Raw genomic sequence first — 15,781 nt, 5'->3', positions numbered from 1 at the left:
TCTGCCGATCACAACACGCTTCGCTCCGTCTCTCAAAACTTCCTCCATTTCCACGTCTCGGACTGCAATACGAGCGGATGACACGTTGACATGTTTCCTTCCACAGCCCCCTGGCCCTGGTTTTTCATACGTTGAACGTTATACGAGCGACTGCTGCTGCCACCGCTTTCGACTTGTCTTCTTTTTTAGGAAGCTCGCCAGCTCAATTTGTAGGCAGCTATCGTGGAAGAGCTATAGCGACCAATGATTAGCCATGTAAATACAGGATTTCCGCTCGCACGATTATCGCGACTACTGGCTTCGAATCTCTGATATCGACCAAACAAATCCAAGCCATACCTTCTTTCTCCAATCATCATCATCCTAATTGTGCTTGCAGCTGTCTCTCGGTCGAGGAGAACCGTGCGGTAATAGTCGAGACGAGGGCCACGACAAGCCACGCCGCGGCGCCACCGTCCTTCACTTTTTCCCAACAGTCGAGCGTACAAAATCCCATTTGCCAAAGGCCAATCATGAATATCAGTGCGAGCATAGTTGCGTTGTTCGCGCCTTTGGACTTTCGATGTAGGAGCACGAGAAAAATGCAAAAAGCCGCGGGCCGAAAGAACGATAGCGAGCGAGGAAAGCTGTTAAAAGGCGGGGGGGGGGGGAGCTTGGCGAGAGAACGAGGAGAGTAAAACGATGTAAGAGTGAGTTGGCGAGTGAGCTGCAGGGATCCATTAGCGCGAGTGCAAGATAGCAAGGGCGAGAGTCTTGTTCCTCCTGTTGCTTCGCGCGGTTTCTTCTTCGGGCCCCAAACGCATCCAGCGCCAAGAGGCTTAATGCCAGAATATTTCATCCGCGACACCCGATAAAGCCCCTCAACAGCGCAGCCCACTACCGCGACATTTTCACAATTCAAATTTATGCCATTTTATTCGAGCCGTAAAATTATGCGAGCATTCCTCAGCATTTTGTCCTGCGTTTTTTATTTTTTACTCCTTGCTTTGCTCAGCGGCTTACGCACTTTTAACTGTGGCTTGATTCGCCGATGGACCAAGTAATCGACTTATAGCTATCTATTTTTTTCTTTTTTTTCGAGATAATCTTGTTAAGCAATGGAATGTTGCGCTCTTCGCTCGAAGTTGTAGTGACTCGAAGATATTGCTCGCGCGCCCGTTCAATTGTCCAATTTCTCTTATCCGATTGGTAACGTTGCTTCGCTATTCACTTGGCGTTATTTTATTCGTCTTTCAAGTCTAATCTCAAATGAACGCTCTTTTTTAACCAGTCTTTTTAATTTTGTTACAGGTGAGTTATTCAAGGTGGCTATTGCGGCGCACACTTGGCACTGCAGCGATAATGCAGTACAAGTTCTAGAATTGGCGTATCGCCAGGTAGGAACTGGAAGCTGCCTCGAAACATGAAAAAACAACGCTCCGAAGATCAGCCTGCAAATTAGCGCATTCAGCTGTTTTTTCTTGGTTTCTCTTTAGTCCAAAAACTCTTCCATGTTTTGGATGCAAGTCATTTGGATTTTTCCTATTTTATAGAACATACTAGAAAAATTTAATGTCAATAATACATTTCTATACTCATTTGAATAATCCGTTCCTGTGATTTGGTCGCGAATTTCTGAAAATCGTTGGTTTATTAGATTTCATGCTGGGACAATAATTTGTGGCGAGGGTATCCTCGATATTTATTTATCAATGAAGGAAATTTAATTAGTGCATAAATTGGTCCTAGTCGGCCGCATAAAATCTATAGGATCTGTGGGAACAGGCGGCGAAAGAGAAGAAAAAGTCGACAGAGAAGGAGAAGGAGCGATGGAAGTCGAGCGCTGATTCGCAGGTAGATGGGCAGACTTCTTTTCGGGACAGCGGGAGAGCAGACCTTTTCGGTTTTCGGTTTTACCTTTTTTCCTTTTTGTTTTTGTTTGCTTTAGACGAGATTCTAGATCGTGCGCCTCGATTTGCGACAAAACACGTGTTATGTGACTACACGGCTCACCTTTATTAACTCCCTGACGTAACGCATTCGTTTCTTTTTTGAGATTTTTTGAGACGAACAGAAACACAAATGAGACTAGCTGTTTACTGGTTAGTCCATTTGTAAACAGCGCAAGTGAATCACATAGAGCTTCATTGCAACTTTAATCATGCGTCGTTGTTCGCTATTTCGAGTGGTTCGCGTGCAAATGTTGCAAATGTTGTCAATATCGCTCCACGGAAGCTGGTCCTCCTGAAAAAGTTTCGTCTTGGCAGAAACCCGACACTTGGAAATAAAGCACGAGGCAGGAGGTGTCAGCGAAAAGGGAAGGTGGTCTCGATTTTCAGATTAACCGTTGATAAACCGTTGTCGTTTGGCGCAAGCCGAAATCTAAAAGTAAAGTTGGACTGCGCGCGGCTCACGCTGCTCGAAGATTAGCTCGATACGCGAGCGCCGGGCAGGGAAGGTCCGGCGAGAGAAGAGCGAGGGTTGCCAATCGGTGGCGCAGCCGAGGCGTCGGCTTCGACGGCACGAGGCTCGCGCAAGCCGTGCCGTCGATGAGCGTCAATGAGCGATGAGCGAGCGTCGACGACGGACGCGATAACGCGACACCGGACGCAGCAGCCGTGCGCTGCTCCACATTCGGCTTGCGCTCGCTGCTGCTTAGCTTTCACGGCGCGCATTCATGAAATATCCTGCCCCTCGTTGCGGTCCGTCCCCTTTCTCGTGATTTCGCTGCCCCCTCGCCGCTGATCGCACGTTCGTTTTCTTCTTCCTCTTCCTGCTTTCGCGCACTTTGCACCCGGCCGGCCACCTCGTTGCTCTCCTCTGCACTGCACGGCCCAACCGCTCGAGTACGATCCAACGGACGCAGCGACGATATTGAGCTCTGTGTGATTCGTCGGCCCCCACTTGGCCCTGCCTTGGTGTGATCGACGAAAACTCACGCGCATGCTTAATCGGCATCGACAATATCATCATTACGATTACGTTGATGTTCCTAAAGTAGCACTGCAACTAATTGTTACTTATTTTTCGTAAGTTCGCAGCGATCGTTGCCAACGCGTGCTCATCGCTTTGCCAATGTAAGAGTACAATCAAAAGGCTCTATTAGCCCGCGTTGGCACGGAGATGACGTAGGAAAAATGAAGGATGCCATTCGATCGATACGATTCCAGTATATCGAGCTGCCCTCAAGGACTAATGCTCGTTCGGGTCTGGCTCTCGCGTGGATATCGATCGCTACTTGAAAAATGGAAAACTCGATGGAATGGGAATGGAAGGAGGCGCAACGGCTTACTCATGTAAATTAATGAAGCACGTAAAAGTTAAAGGGGAGTTCGGCCGGTACGAGAACCGGAAAAAATGCAGAGATTCAAAGGCGCGATAGGACACGAGGTTCCCAGGGCCGATACCGATTCGAACCTTCAATACCTTCGATACGGAATTGATTTGATTTCGACGACAACTTGCTTCGTCTCCGTTAGCGTGGACGGACGATATGAATTTGAGAGGCTCGTCGATGAAAAACGCAGAGCGGCCGGACAACCGGAGGGCAAGAATAAACGAGTTTGCAAGGGCGAGCTCGCGAGTGGCCGCCGCGTGTGATTTTCGGAATGCTTTGTTCGCCGCTCGCGAGGGAGCCGGCGATGGAGAGACTCGGAGAGAGCCAAAGATGCTATCTGGCATAAATAATTATCCTACGGACGCGCGCCTTGCCCGGCCGTCCTTTTTAGCCGCTCGCCCAACAAATCTGTCCGCGAGGATTTTCGCTTTATCGCGCGCGGAATTTCGCCCTTCGCCGTTCGCCGTTCGCCGTTCGCCGTTCGCGTGCTTACGCGCCGGCCAGAAGGAACGAGGCTCCGTGAACAATTTTCTCCGACGTTCTCTCGATCCGCACCCGCTCGGCCCGACTCCATTCCGACTCTTCGTTCGTTCGGACTAGCATTACAATTTAAATCATCGACATTTCGAAGAATGCAACTTGGTCGTGTGCGTGCAGGTATACTGGAATTAACGTCGAATGGCGTCACGGCTGAAAGCTGACATTATCGGAAGCTTTCATGCTTCGACATACATCAAGGCTGATATTAATGTCCGATGACAGCGTTTCATCGCATCCTGCATTTTTCGATTAATCAGTCATTGTTGACAAAGCTGTTCACAGCTGCAGTTAGCAATAGTTAGTCAGTTTCTTCTCCAAGAAGCACGACTATTTTATTGAAGGCCAAAGGCCCGAGGGCGAACTTACCAAGAGAAATTAGTACATTCTGTATTGCTTATAGATATGCAGTGGGCGCCGATCGACTGCCAACTGAAGTTTGCATCACCTCAAGGTGCTTCGGAGGGAGATTTCGGAGTGTCCACGCCTCGTTGTAAAAGAATCTTTTTCACGGCAAAACATTTTAAAACGACTCGGTAAATGGCACTCGGCGAGCGTAGCCTTTGATACTGCAAGTGCAACGTGGCTTCTTCTTGGAAACAGTCCGTAATGGCACGACTCTTCTCGCGCAACACGCGAATTATCTCCGTTGTCCTGTGATTTTTTATGATTGCACACTTGCTAGTGGATTAGTATGACCGGGTGATTCAAGGCCGCGCCAAATTATTAAACGTCATTTCGTCCAATCGGCTGGGGCATGTGCCGGGGTGTGCTCGCGAGCAAACGAGCACCAACACGAGGAAACCGTCGACCACGGATGGACGATCGCTCGGATGGAGGTAAGTCTGTTTCGAGCATTTTATCGTGCGGTTTGAGCGTTTGGAAAGTGTCTCTCGTCGGCGAAGAAGAATGGTTCGTTCGGTCGATCGCAAGGCCTTTAGCAATGTTGCACTCGTGCAATTTGCGTAAAAAACAGGACTGCGCCTTTGTTGTAATCGGCCGAAACGCATATTTATGAGATACAGCAAATTAGCATTGAAACAAAATGGCAAACTAATCTAGCTTGCGATCGTTCGAAAGCAGACGGCAGACGGCAGACGGCAGAGCGTGGAGGTCCGCGGCTGTGATTTACGATTGATCGAGGCGCGCGATTGCCCAATTCATACCTTTTCACTGGCTGCTGCTCGGACCTTCGCCGTTTTGGTCTCTTTCATCTCTGGTTGGGTGGCTACGTGGCACCGCGAGCCGCGCTCGAAAATTGCGGTGGCTCTTTCGAAGGGGCGAACCGGGCGATTCTGATACGGGCAACGTTCAATGGATCGCGCGAGAGCCGTGCAACGATTGTCACTTGTCACGCGTGGCAACAGCCTGCGCAATGCATTTCTCGAGCGCGTTAGTCGTGAAATGGTAAAAAGTGATAAACAAGTTGGGAAGGGAGCGAGCGGGAGGAGAGTGTCGGGCGGACAGGTGCGCGTGCACCAGCAACGCTGAGCGCAGTGGTAAAATGAGATAAAAGTTGGGAGTTGGGAGTTGCGTGCGGAAGCGGCCGGACAGGTGGCCTCTGCAGGAGAGTCGGCAAAAGGGAAAACGAAGAAGCGGACTGAAAGTGGCGCTTATCAGCGGGGGGCTACTTAACCGAGGCGAGGATTCCTCGGTAATTGCAGGCTGGCCTGCACCGAGGTGTCCGGCCTACAAGAATTTGCCCGATGCCGATTCCTTTTGTTCGCGGCGCTCCGGAATCCGCGCGCCTGCGCGACTATCGAACTATTGGCGCGGCCACAAACAAGAAAAGAATTTACATCCTGCGCCGCTCGCCACTCGCGTCTCTGCCGAGGCCGTAACTGCAGCTCATTTTATTCGCTTCCGACGCTAACGAGCTGCCTGTGACGCAAGTTGGCAGCTCGTTGCAAATTGCCCGCTTCGCTCCATCTCCGCGAAAGCCCTTTCCTTGAATTTTCAGCACAGCAGCCAGCGGACCGAAGCCTTGCCGATGAACCTCCGCGCTGCCACATCTCCAGCAATTAGCACTAGCTAATCGGGACTAGCTCCTGCGCCATTGTTTGCTCGACCGCTCGAATTAGCATTGCCGCGGTTATTAGCGTAGCGCTCGTTCTCTCGTAGGCGCGCGACAATAGCGAGTTTTGTCGAGCGGCAGAATCCTTGTTTTGTCGCCTCTACTTGAACTCTCTTCGAGCGAGAACGTGCCTTAACTGTACCTCGTGACGCCTCGAGCTCTTGAAAAAATCTGACGCAATTGCCGCTTCCGTGAATCGGTCGCCACCGACCGATTGTTTTGCTGCAAAGTTTCGTCCGTCGCGTATGACAATTGGCTCGGTTGCCATCGCGGCCAGCTGCCGGCTTAGCTTGGCTGACCCTTGATTTGGCGCTTGTCCCCTTGCCCTTGCCAATCAGCCCCTTCCAGCGATCAAATCGCTCTCCTTAGGGGGTTAGATTTTCGCGGATTGACAATTAGACTGTCGGCGAGCGCTAAAAAGCAGGCCTACCACCACGTACACGGCGATCCGCGCTGAGTAAGCTTTCTGGCTCCCAGCGATTGGCTAAGCCGAACGTCACTGGAGAATCTTCATCCTCTGTTCTCGAAAGTCTGACGTTTGCAAGGCTAACCGACTATAGCCGTAATTTGTCGAATAAGGTTATTTAAAGGTGTATTCAAATGAAGCCGACTTGAGGCTGATGCGGCCGCTTTCTATAAATGGATTTGTTGGATTTGTTGGATTTGTCGTTGCACTTATCGCCTATCGACGCGTAGAAAACCGATTAGCGCTTGTCAAAGCCTTTGTTATTCTCCACATTCCCCGCAACACTTGATTCCGGGCTTTTTTCAAACGACTATTTGTCGTTGCAAGAGCGACCAACAGGGAGACACAAAGTTGTCGTCGGCTGCCAGAGATGCCGGAGCGTGCAAGTGATACGGCGAGAGTGGCGCGAGGTGAGAAATAATGCGGCGCGCTCGGCGATAAGGATTATTAGCAGTGGTACTGCAGTTGAACTTGCGCATACAGTACGTGTTATACGCTGATAAAGCAGCGAGGAGAGTCGAGCAGCGAGGCAAGAAAAAGCCGATAAGCCGTGCTCGGCGATTTATCGATCGACTGGGCCCCGTGGCTTTGATCGCGCGCTCGACGGTTTATTCGCCGAGTCACGCGGAGAAATGGGATTACTCGAGCTCGCCTGCATTGCTGCCGGGCACGCAGCCTAAGCAAGCGACTCAAGCGACTCTCGTAGCTCCGCTATGGACCTACTTGTAACTGTAAATTTTAGCTGTCTCGAGAGTCGACCGACGGAGGCTCGCGCTCAAGGTGAGAGAAGCGAGATGCGCAGAATAGATAGTTTCGAGGACCAACCGGCTCATTTTTATTAGCCGTCGTCGTCGACTTTCATCGATCCATGGTTACCGCATTGCTACAACGACAGAAGCAAGTGCAAACGCCTAGCTGGGTAAATAGTTGACGCTCCGTGCGTAAGACGTAAGCGCGCAAGCGGCTTTACGGACGGCCAATAAATACGCTGTAACATGGTGGATGTTGTGGTTGCGCGGGCTAATGTACGTAGGTGCGTCCGTGAGTGGCCGACTCGACTGCAAGGATAAGCGCCTTCTCTCTTCTCCCTCCCCCTCTATATTCCCAAATGTCGGAACGTCGCGCAATCAAGTCAACTGCCGATTTCGAATGAGCGCTAGATCCGGCTGTCGAACTGCGGCTTTCTGCCGAATAATATCAATAATCATAGTAGCAGGAATGAAACGCCTGCGCCCGCGAAGGGGGCAGAAGGTCGCGCTGTTCGAGCTTCCTAAATTGTACGAGTCAAATACAAGTATGCGAGTGCGACACGGCAAAGGAATGTTCGAGCAAGCAAACTTGAGTGCAGACCGAGGAGAACTTTCGGAACGGAGCTTTTGGAGCATAGGTCGGCCAGCTTGGGGTGAGCACGCGTTGAGCACGCGAGGAGCGCCCTCGTTCGTTGTACAATCGTCCGCAGCTTCCGTCCGAGGATGCGTGGCGCGCAAACCTGCGGCAGGACCTTGCGAGCCCGCAAAAATGCGCCGCTCGAGCTGCATTCCTCGGCGTGGAAATACCGCAAGATCCACCGGCGCCGCTGCCATCCCAAGAGGAATCGGCGCTCGATCGGGAAATTACGATTAGCGTGCATACCGCGTGGGAATGCCGTGCTCCTCTCCCTCCTGCTTGGCCTGCGCGATATCGCGCGGCTATTCGCAATATTTGCATCCTCTGCAAAGAAGCACTGGCGCTAGGAGGCAAACTCGTTCGCTCGTCGAAACTGAAGCGGAAACGACGGGAAAGTCGCGTTGCCCAATCGATTGCGCGCCGCAATTGCTGTCGACGGTCGCGGCAGACTTTTCGTCCGACTGCGAGCCACAGCCGCGAAACAATCGTCGTTTGTGCAACTGTGCGGCGAACGAGGCGGTGGCCACGCGCAGACAGCGCCGACTGCCAGTTGTCGTACGCGTGTCGCGGGTCCGTCGAGTGGCGCGCATAAATCATCATAGCAGACAATGCAATTAAACATACCTCGTCGTAAATTAAGGTAATCTACCCGGTCGACTCGATTACCAGCGACTTTTTGTGTAAAATCACTGCTTGTCGTCTGAGTCGCGTGTGCATTTGGTCGCCACACGTGCGCGTATCGCGCGGAGCCATTGTCCGATCGATTGTTCGCCAAAAGTGAATGTCCTCACGCGTTGCGCAACCGACTGACCGATCGACTGAATAATTCTTCAACCTTGACTTGTTTATAGTGACTACGTCGGCCGACATCTCTGACTTGCTTTGAACTGTTGTCTTGACTGCTTCGACTGCCCATGCAAACTCAGCGCAATTTTATTATGTTTTTCCTTCTAGATGTGGCAAAAAATGTGAGTGATTTGTTATTTTCGACTAGTTGTGCGCAACAACCGTCGTCGAGTGAGTCTAGTCAGCCATTGGCCACGGCCTCGCATGAAATTCAAATTCATACGTTGTAGCTTTCTGGTTTACTTGCTTGCCGAGCAAAAGCTTCCGTATAGACAAGCCAAATGTTTGAGACACGTTGGTGCTGCGCCCGCATCGTTCGATATTCGAAGGGGACCAGCGTGGCTGGAAAAAAGAACAAACAAGAAAATCCGCGCTTTGCGGAAAATCCCACAGTGGAGCAAACAATGCGGAAAGTGAGCGCTTCAGTAAATCAAAAGCCCAACGAATTTTAAAGGACTTTCCAATGGTTGGCCTCCTGCCGCTTTTCACAGATACTCACTCCACCCTCGCTTCATCTTTTGACTCTGTTGACTCTGCTTTGTGCGAGCTGAGACGCGACAATGGAGATCGATTTCGCGTCGCCTAGTTTTTCACACATTTCTTCCTCTCCTCTGCTCTCGAGCTCTTGTCGCTCTATTCTTCGTTTTTTTTTTTCATTTATTTCGATGGCTTCATCTTTTCCATCCATCCTCTCGCGTCTCTCGGAAAGTCACCTATTCGCCGATTCATGAGCTCGCACAGTTCTCGGAATTGCACCGTCTACGTACACATTCACATTAAAGCCAATCGAAGAGTGGCTGACAATGTTTCGCGTAGCTGGGAATAATGAGCTCGACACACGTAAATTTGCGCGAATTCCCACGAAACACGCTTTCATCGTTGAGATCTGAATTGGAAATAAGGTTTCCCGCAGAGAAGCGCAGCGTCACGTAAGACGAAAAGACGAGCAGTATGTCTTAGCACGCCAACTAGATGAAGAGCCAGCAGTGCCGATCGCGGCGACGCGAAGATGCTTTCTTGGGGCAGAGCAAACTTGGCGAATGTTGAGAGGAGCGAGGAATCGATTCGTACAGAGCAGTGGCTGCGCGCTGTCACAGCTTTCAGGCTGTCGAGCTGTTCTTACAAATACGCGTGTATACGTCGATCGGAGGATGGAGGCTGGAAGGCCGAGGAAGGAAAGCGGAAGGGCAGGCGTGTGGCAAAAGTGCTCGGACTGCACGCGGGACAAGAGCAGAGGAGAGAAGAGAGCAGGCTAACATGAAAATACATGCACGTGTACAACTGCAGCAGAGAGTGGAGGCAGGAGAGCGCGGCACCTGGAAATTTGAGAGCAGAGCTCTGCACGGCGCTGGAGAAGAGAAGGAAGAAAAACGAGCAGCGAGAGATCGCAGCAGCAGCAGCAGCAGCAGCAGCAGCAGCAGCAATGGAGCGGAGAGAGAGAGAGAGAGAGAGAGAGAGAGAGAGAGAGAGAGCGAGAAACGAGTCGGACCGTGCCAGCCAGCGTCGACTGAGAGGTGTGAGATCGGCCGAGCCAAACTAAACGAAACGAAACGAAACGCAATGCAACGCAACGAAAAGAAAAGAGAAGGAACGGCATGAAAGGAGGCGGAGGAGAAGGAGGAGGAGGAGGAGGAGAGAAACCGGTTATGGCGAGCCTAGCTCCGCCGCGAGTAAACAGCCCGCGCCGACGTAGCATCCTTGCCTCCGGATCTCCAGATTCTTATTCCTCGCCCTCTGCGCACTCGGCGCGTTATATTTTGCTTCCTTCCTCCGCTCCCCGAGCAACAATGTTATCCAAAGGATTTGCCAGTCTCTCTGGACGAGTAGCGTACCAGCACACTAGCGCTTCTCGAACATCGGCGACCAATTGCACGGCCATGTTTACGTGCACTAGATTCTCGTTCTCGCTTCTCGCTTTTCGCTTTTCGCTTTTTCCCACAAACGTCCTCGCTGTTATTTTTCATTATCATTGCAAATGCGCGGCATTGCTCCGCGACTTTGTTTGACGTATCGGCTCTAGCAATGAATTATTCATTTTGCGCCAAAACTCGTAACTCGTTCTCCTTTTGTTTGCTCCGCTGTGCACCATATAGCTATGCGAGTCGCTCGCAATCAATGATTTTAACGAGCAACATAATAATACCGATGAAATTAGCATCGATCGAGGATACAACTGGTAGCTAGCTGGCTGGTATTATGGGAGAGTCGTCCTGGGGAAACTGCACGGAATCGTATCATTCGGCTCGTACCTTTTTATTGGCGCTTTTCATCTTCTGAAAGAACGCCAGAGTGACCGAGTGCCTAGCCAGCCCAAGACATCAGCTCGCCGCAGACGATCGTTTGACGCATTGCTTTTGCGCTCGTTTACCTTGGCTGTTATTGGCAACGGCAGGCGAGCGCGCGCCTAAGAATGCCGAGAATGCAAACGCTGTACTTCTCTTAGATTGTCTCTTTGTCGCTTTTTCCACGACCGAATGTCATCTGTGAATTTTTAATATTTACTCGTACGTGGACAGTTTTGTTGACTGTTGGCCTGCTCGACGTCGTCGGGACTTGGTACAAGTCGGCGAATTGGCGTGGCGTCAACTCGGACACTCGGGCGTCGTGGTCATTGCCTAAGAGCTCTTACAAAAAGGAGAGGAAAGAAAGAACTGGTTCGGAAGAAAAAACGTCAGTTGGAAAGCAATTACAGGCAGCTCGTAAAGGTGTGTGTGGAGCGGTGGTTGGACGACGTGACCGACAAAATAAAGCGAGCACATGCAAGCATGCACTGCAGATCCAGAGCGTCTGGACGACAAACCAACCAACCAACCAACCAACCAACCAAACAACCAACCAACCAACCAACAAACAAATAAACAAAGAGCGAGAGCAGCAACGAGGGAAAACGTAGGAACACGTAGCCACTGCAGGCACTCTGTTGGCTTGGCTGCATAGGAAAAAAAGGAAATGGAAGATCGTTGAAAAAGGCGCATACGTGCGTTCGTGAAACGGCCACGACGCAGACATCGCGCGCTTATTTCTTCCACTTGATCAAATATTGACGGGATCGTATGAGCGAGGGCGCGAGGGCGCGAGGGCGTGGGAGGACGGTGCAGGATAGCAGGACGTCGGACGCGCGCTCGACTCGAGCGACCAACAATTAGCTCGCGACATCGGGGGCGAAGCCGCAGGTCTGCTGACAGTGCTTCGACTCGATCGCGCATCGGTCGATCGTGTCGCGCGTAAACGCTCTGCCCATCGAAGTCGACCGGAATATTCAGAGAGCGCCCGCTGCGGCTCGCCAGCCAAGCCACTTTGAAGCAAGTATCGGGGAACGATGTTAATCATGTTGATCGTAAGGCAAAAGCAGGAGAGCAGAAGAAGAAACAAGACATCGAAGCATCGAATCCATCAAGTGCAAAGCTTGTCATCCGCTGGCTTCGACTATCCATTAATCATTCATTTCCTTTTCTCTATTTCTTTCCTTTCTTACTGCCTGGCTTCGAGCGGCCCTCTTCGCTCTCTCTCTCTCTCTCTCTCTCTCTCTCTCTCTCTCTCTCTCTTCTCAATTACGTTCTAGCTGCTCGTGCCTTTTGTTTCAGTAATCATTTCCTTCCTCGAGCCCGCTTGGCACTCGTCAGTTTATTCGTTGGAAAGCTCACGTGCCAGACTCCAGGCAAATCTCGGCCGAGCCGCGTATTTATAAATATGCAATGTTTATCGCGGCACACTGTGGACTTGCATTCCATCGGTTAGCCCGTGTAGGCCTTTGGGTCTTACAGCGCAGCTAGGTTTCATAGAAAATGCGTGGAGTTGGGTCCGTTCCCAGCACGTAGGCGAGTACGCTAGGTGAATAGTATAATCGCATCGACGAAAAAACCGAGCGAGCTCGGGAGCAGAGAAGGCGCGCTGCAAGTGTTTTGGGTGAAAAGGAGAGAGGGTCTACAGCTACACACGAGTATGCGAGTCGCGTGCTCATCCCAGCCGCGCGTATCTCTCTACTGGTGACGATGCTAAGCGCTGAATTCGTTATCAGGCTGCGCGGCTGCATCCCCCAAAGCGTCTCTGACTCGTCGATCAAGGTGGCGGCATTCGATGGAAAGTACGCCGGCTATCCGACTTTATTGGAGCCGCGAGTCCGTTGTAGTCCGATGCTGGCTTTCTCGCATCCGGCTGCTGGCCGAGCAACGTTTTGCATGTTGGAGAGAGAGAGAGAGAGAGAGAGAGAGAGAGAGAGAGAGAGAGAGAGAGAGAGAGAGAGCGAGAGCCCACCATCGAAGCCGCGCTCGTTCGCTTCCTTTCTCGATCGGCCGATTCGATCGCGCAAGCGAGTCGTGGCTCGCTGCTGCTCTGCGGGGGATCCATCGTCATTACCCACTCCGATTCCACGCACTCGATCTGCACTCGATTGTTCTCTCACGGCAAAGGGCAAACGTCCAGCCGAAATCCAGACGAGCAACTGGCGATTCAACTTGGATCGCACGCTCGCATTCCAGCTTGATGCTCTTGTAATGCGAGGCGCGCAACTGGCCGTCTCAGTGATAACTTTTACGAGCACAGAAATCTTGTCGACGATCGAGTTGCAAGTCTACTGCTCGTGCGAGTGACCAAGCCACCACCACGCGTGTAGTGCAGGTAAGAGAGAGGAGAGAGATGCAGTCACAGTCAGCTATTTTTACCGCCTCGAGGGCACGGAATTGCCGCGCCAGCCCTCAAGCCCCGAGATTTTTATCGCGCAGTTCTGGCTGCTGCACCGACTTTCCAGAAATTTGTTGCTCCCCGAGCCGACTGACGATTTTTCTTCCCGGAATGCTTTTCATATTTCACTTGGCGACTTGGATCGAACGACCGATCGCACGGCTCGAGCGAGCGGCAAGAGCCAGCGATCGCATCCGATGCATTGTCAGGAGGTGGCTTCGAGAGAGCACGCTGAAATTATAATGCTAATGCCATAGCCAGCGACGGCCGAGACTTGGTCGGGCTTAGCTTCGTACGCGCGCACTCGTAAACTGCAATTGACGTGCTCGGCCCAGATATCGCCAGCAAGGACGCGCGGCTACAGAGCGGGCAGGCGGCGGCGGCGCGGCGCTGGCCATTTGTCGTCGATTGATCGTTTCGAAGCCGTTCGACCGACAGTGAGGCGATTCCGCAACGACAGTCAGATATGGAATGCGACTTGAATCGTTTAGCTACAGCTATTAATCCGATGGTTTGCCCGTAGGTCAGAGGAGAGCGAGAAAAGAGCGCTTCGCGCGCCCCCACGGGCATGTATGCGTCTATACCTGGCGGCCAACGGCGAGAGAAAGAGAATTTTAAATTCGACTACGGGTCGATCGACGTCGGCGGTCGGTTCATGGGCGTGTACCGCGTTTGGCGCCGGGCCTCGGCTTTTCCCGAAATTTCCGAAACTGAGCATCGGCCACTTTTGCGGCACGCCAATGGAAAGCAAATAAATATAATATTGTGAAGAACGGCGGGCGCGGCTCGCACGCACGGTGTGCACGGTGCGCAGGCCGGGCAGGTAGGTCGACACGCGCAGCAGTCGAGTGGGGCTGATGCTCAGCCGATGAGTAGCTGGGGTGTCCCGCTGCGCCGCGAGAGACGGAGACAATGGCCAGGCCACTCGAGAGCGCCTCTTCGCGAGCCCTGGGGATTCGCGTCGGCCGACACCTGCTACGCTGCAATGGCTGCGGCTACGTGCTTGCGCGTTCGTTCTCCTACTCATCGTGTCTCGATCGTTCGTCTTACGATCCGACTCCGCAGCCTTTCCGTGGAAAAGGGCAATCGGATTGTCGGACGAGCCCGCGGCAAGACGAAAGCAAGGAGCCAACGGGTGTCGGTGGCGCTCGCCACCTACTCGAGCGATTTCGCGGGCAATGATCGAGCTGCCGGGAGCGGGAGCAAAGTTGGTCGGCTGGCAGCTTTCGAGCGCTCGAGGATTCGATGCCGGATGCAAAGGGAAAAGGGAATAGAGAAAAAGTGTTGGCGCGGCGCGAGTGCAAACATCCGCACAGCGGCACTCTGTTATTATGACAATGCGGCATCGGACGCGCTTGTTTGCAGAGAGAGAGAGAGAGAGAGAGAGAGAGAGAGAGAGAGAGAGAGAGAGTGAGAGAGAGAGAGAGAGAGAGAGAGAGAGAGAGAGAGAGAGAGAGAGCGGGGGCGCAGGAAGGAACAAATGGAATCGAAATCAATCGGGGCTGGCGAGGCTTGTCGAGAGGCTCGTTATGCGGTTGTTCGCTGGCGGCGCGTGGATCGTTAATTCGGCGGCCGGCGCTGCAAGTCCTCCTGCGGGTCCTTTTTGACTTTTCGGAAGGGGGGCCTCGGCCGCGCGCGTGTAGCTACACTCGGCCCGGAGGGGGCGTCCAAAACACGCGTAATCTCGCGTTCGTTCTCGCCGATTGTCCGACTGGCCGCCTGCCTGCCGGCCTGCACTCGCTCCTTTCCTTTTTTGCAGACACCAGCTCCGCGGAAATTAGGCGGACACGTGCATTCTCCGGAATGTCGTCGAGAGCGAGAGCGAAACGCGCGTTTCTCCGTTCCTGGCGCTTCCTTTCGAGCTACCGCTGCTGCGGGTGCTGCTTTCCTCGGACTTCTCGCGGGCCGCGCGCAGCTGCACCGTTCTCGTACGTTTTCACGGTGCCAGGCGCACTCGGAGAAAGCGCTTCTAATGCTCCAGCGCGGAGCCAGAGCGGGACGGACAAGTCGGGCAGGTATGGCGCTCACGGCGAGCGCGGGCATGTGCGAGTGTGTGCGTTCTACTGGACTGGAGGCGAGAGAGAAGGCGCTACACGGGCACGCGCACACTTGTAGTGGTGTCGACGGGAGAGGGGGCCGTGATCTCGGAGAAGGCCGCGACCGAGAAACAGAGAGCGAGAGAGAGAGCCGCGACGTGGCTGCGTTCGTGCGCGGGCCGGAGTGCGAGAGAGCGCGAAGAAAACCGTGCGCAGCGGCGGAGGTGAGTGTCGGCGGAGAAAAGAAGGTGAGCGGAGGTAAGCCGTGCAGAGGGGAGCCCGGCGCTCGAGAGAGAGAGAGGAAGGGGAATCGGCGGCGACGGCGGCTCGCGTGCTGCTGCTGCCGTCGCCGCCGCCGCCGCTTGGACCTGTGCGCGCCTTAGCCGTCAGCAGAGAGCCGGAGTGCCGGAGACTCGCTGCGCAAGGTGAGAGAGAGAGAG

General features: G+C 53.0%; 1 protein-coding gene across 5 annotated transcripts in view; it reads left to right on the top strand.

The window, feature by feature from the left end:
* The window catches only part of LOC131664818 (epidermal growth factor receptor), a 63,028-nt gene that overhangs the window by 21,306 nt on the left and 25,941 nt on the right, over positions 1–15,781 (top strand). The window contains exon 1 of one of the 5 annotated variants that reach the window (XM_058936215.1): positions 4,644–4,692. The exons of 3 other annotated variants lie outside the window; for them this stretch is intronic. The gene's annotated coding sequence lies outside the window, so the exon portion shown is untranslated. Of the gene's footprint in view, positions 1–4,643; positions 4,693–15,684; positions 15,767–15,781 lie in introns of those variants that run through there. One more of the 5 variants, XM_058936213.1, reaches the window with a different exon arrangement.

The sequence above is a fragment of the Phymastichus coffea genome, unplaced genomic scaffold (assembly GCF_024137745.1).
Source record: "Phymastichus coffea isolate CEN01 unplaced genomic scaffold, Cenicafe_Pcof_1.1 PCOF00045, whole genome shotgun sequence".
Taxonomy (NCBI): Eukaryota; Metazoa; Arthropoda; class Insecta; order Hymenoptera; family Eulophidae; genus Phymastichus; species Phymastichus coffea.
The sequence above is the reverse complement of the archived record's forward strand: the minus strand, read 5'-3'. Positions and strand labels throughout refer to the sequence as shown.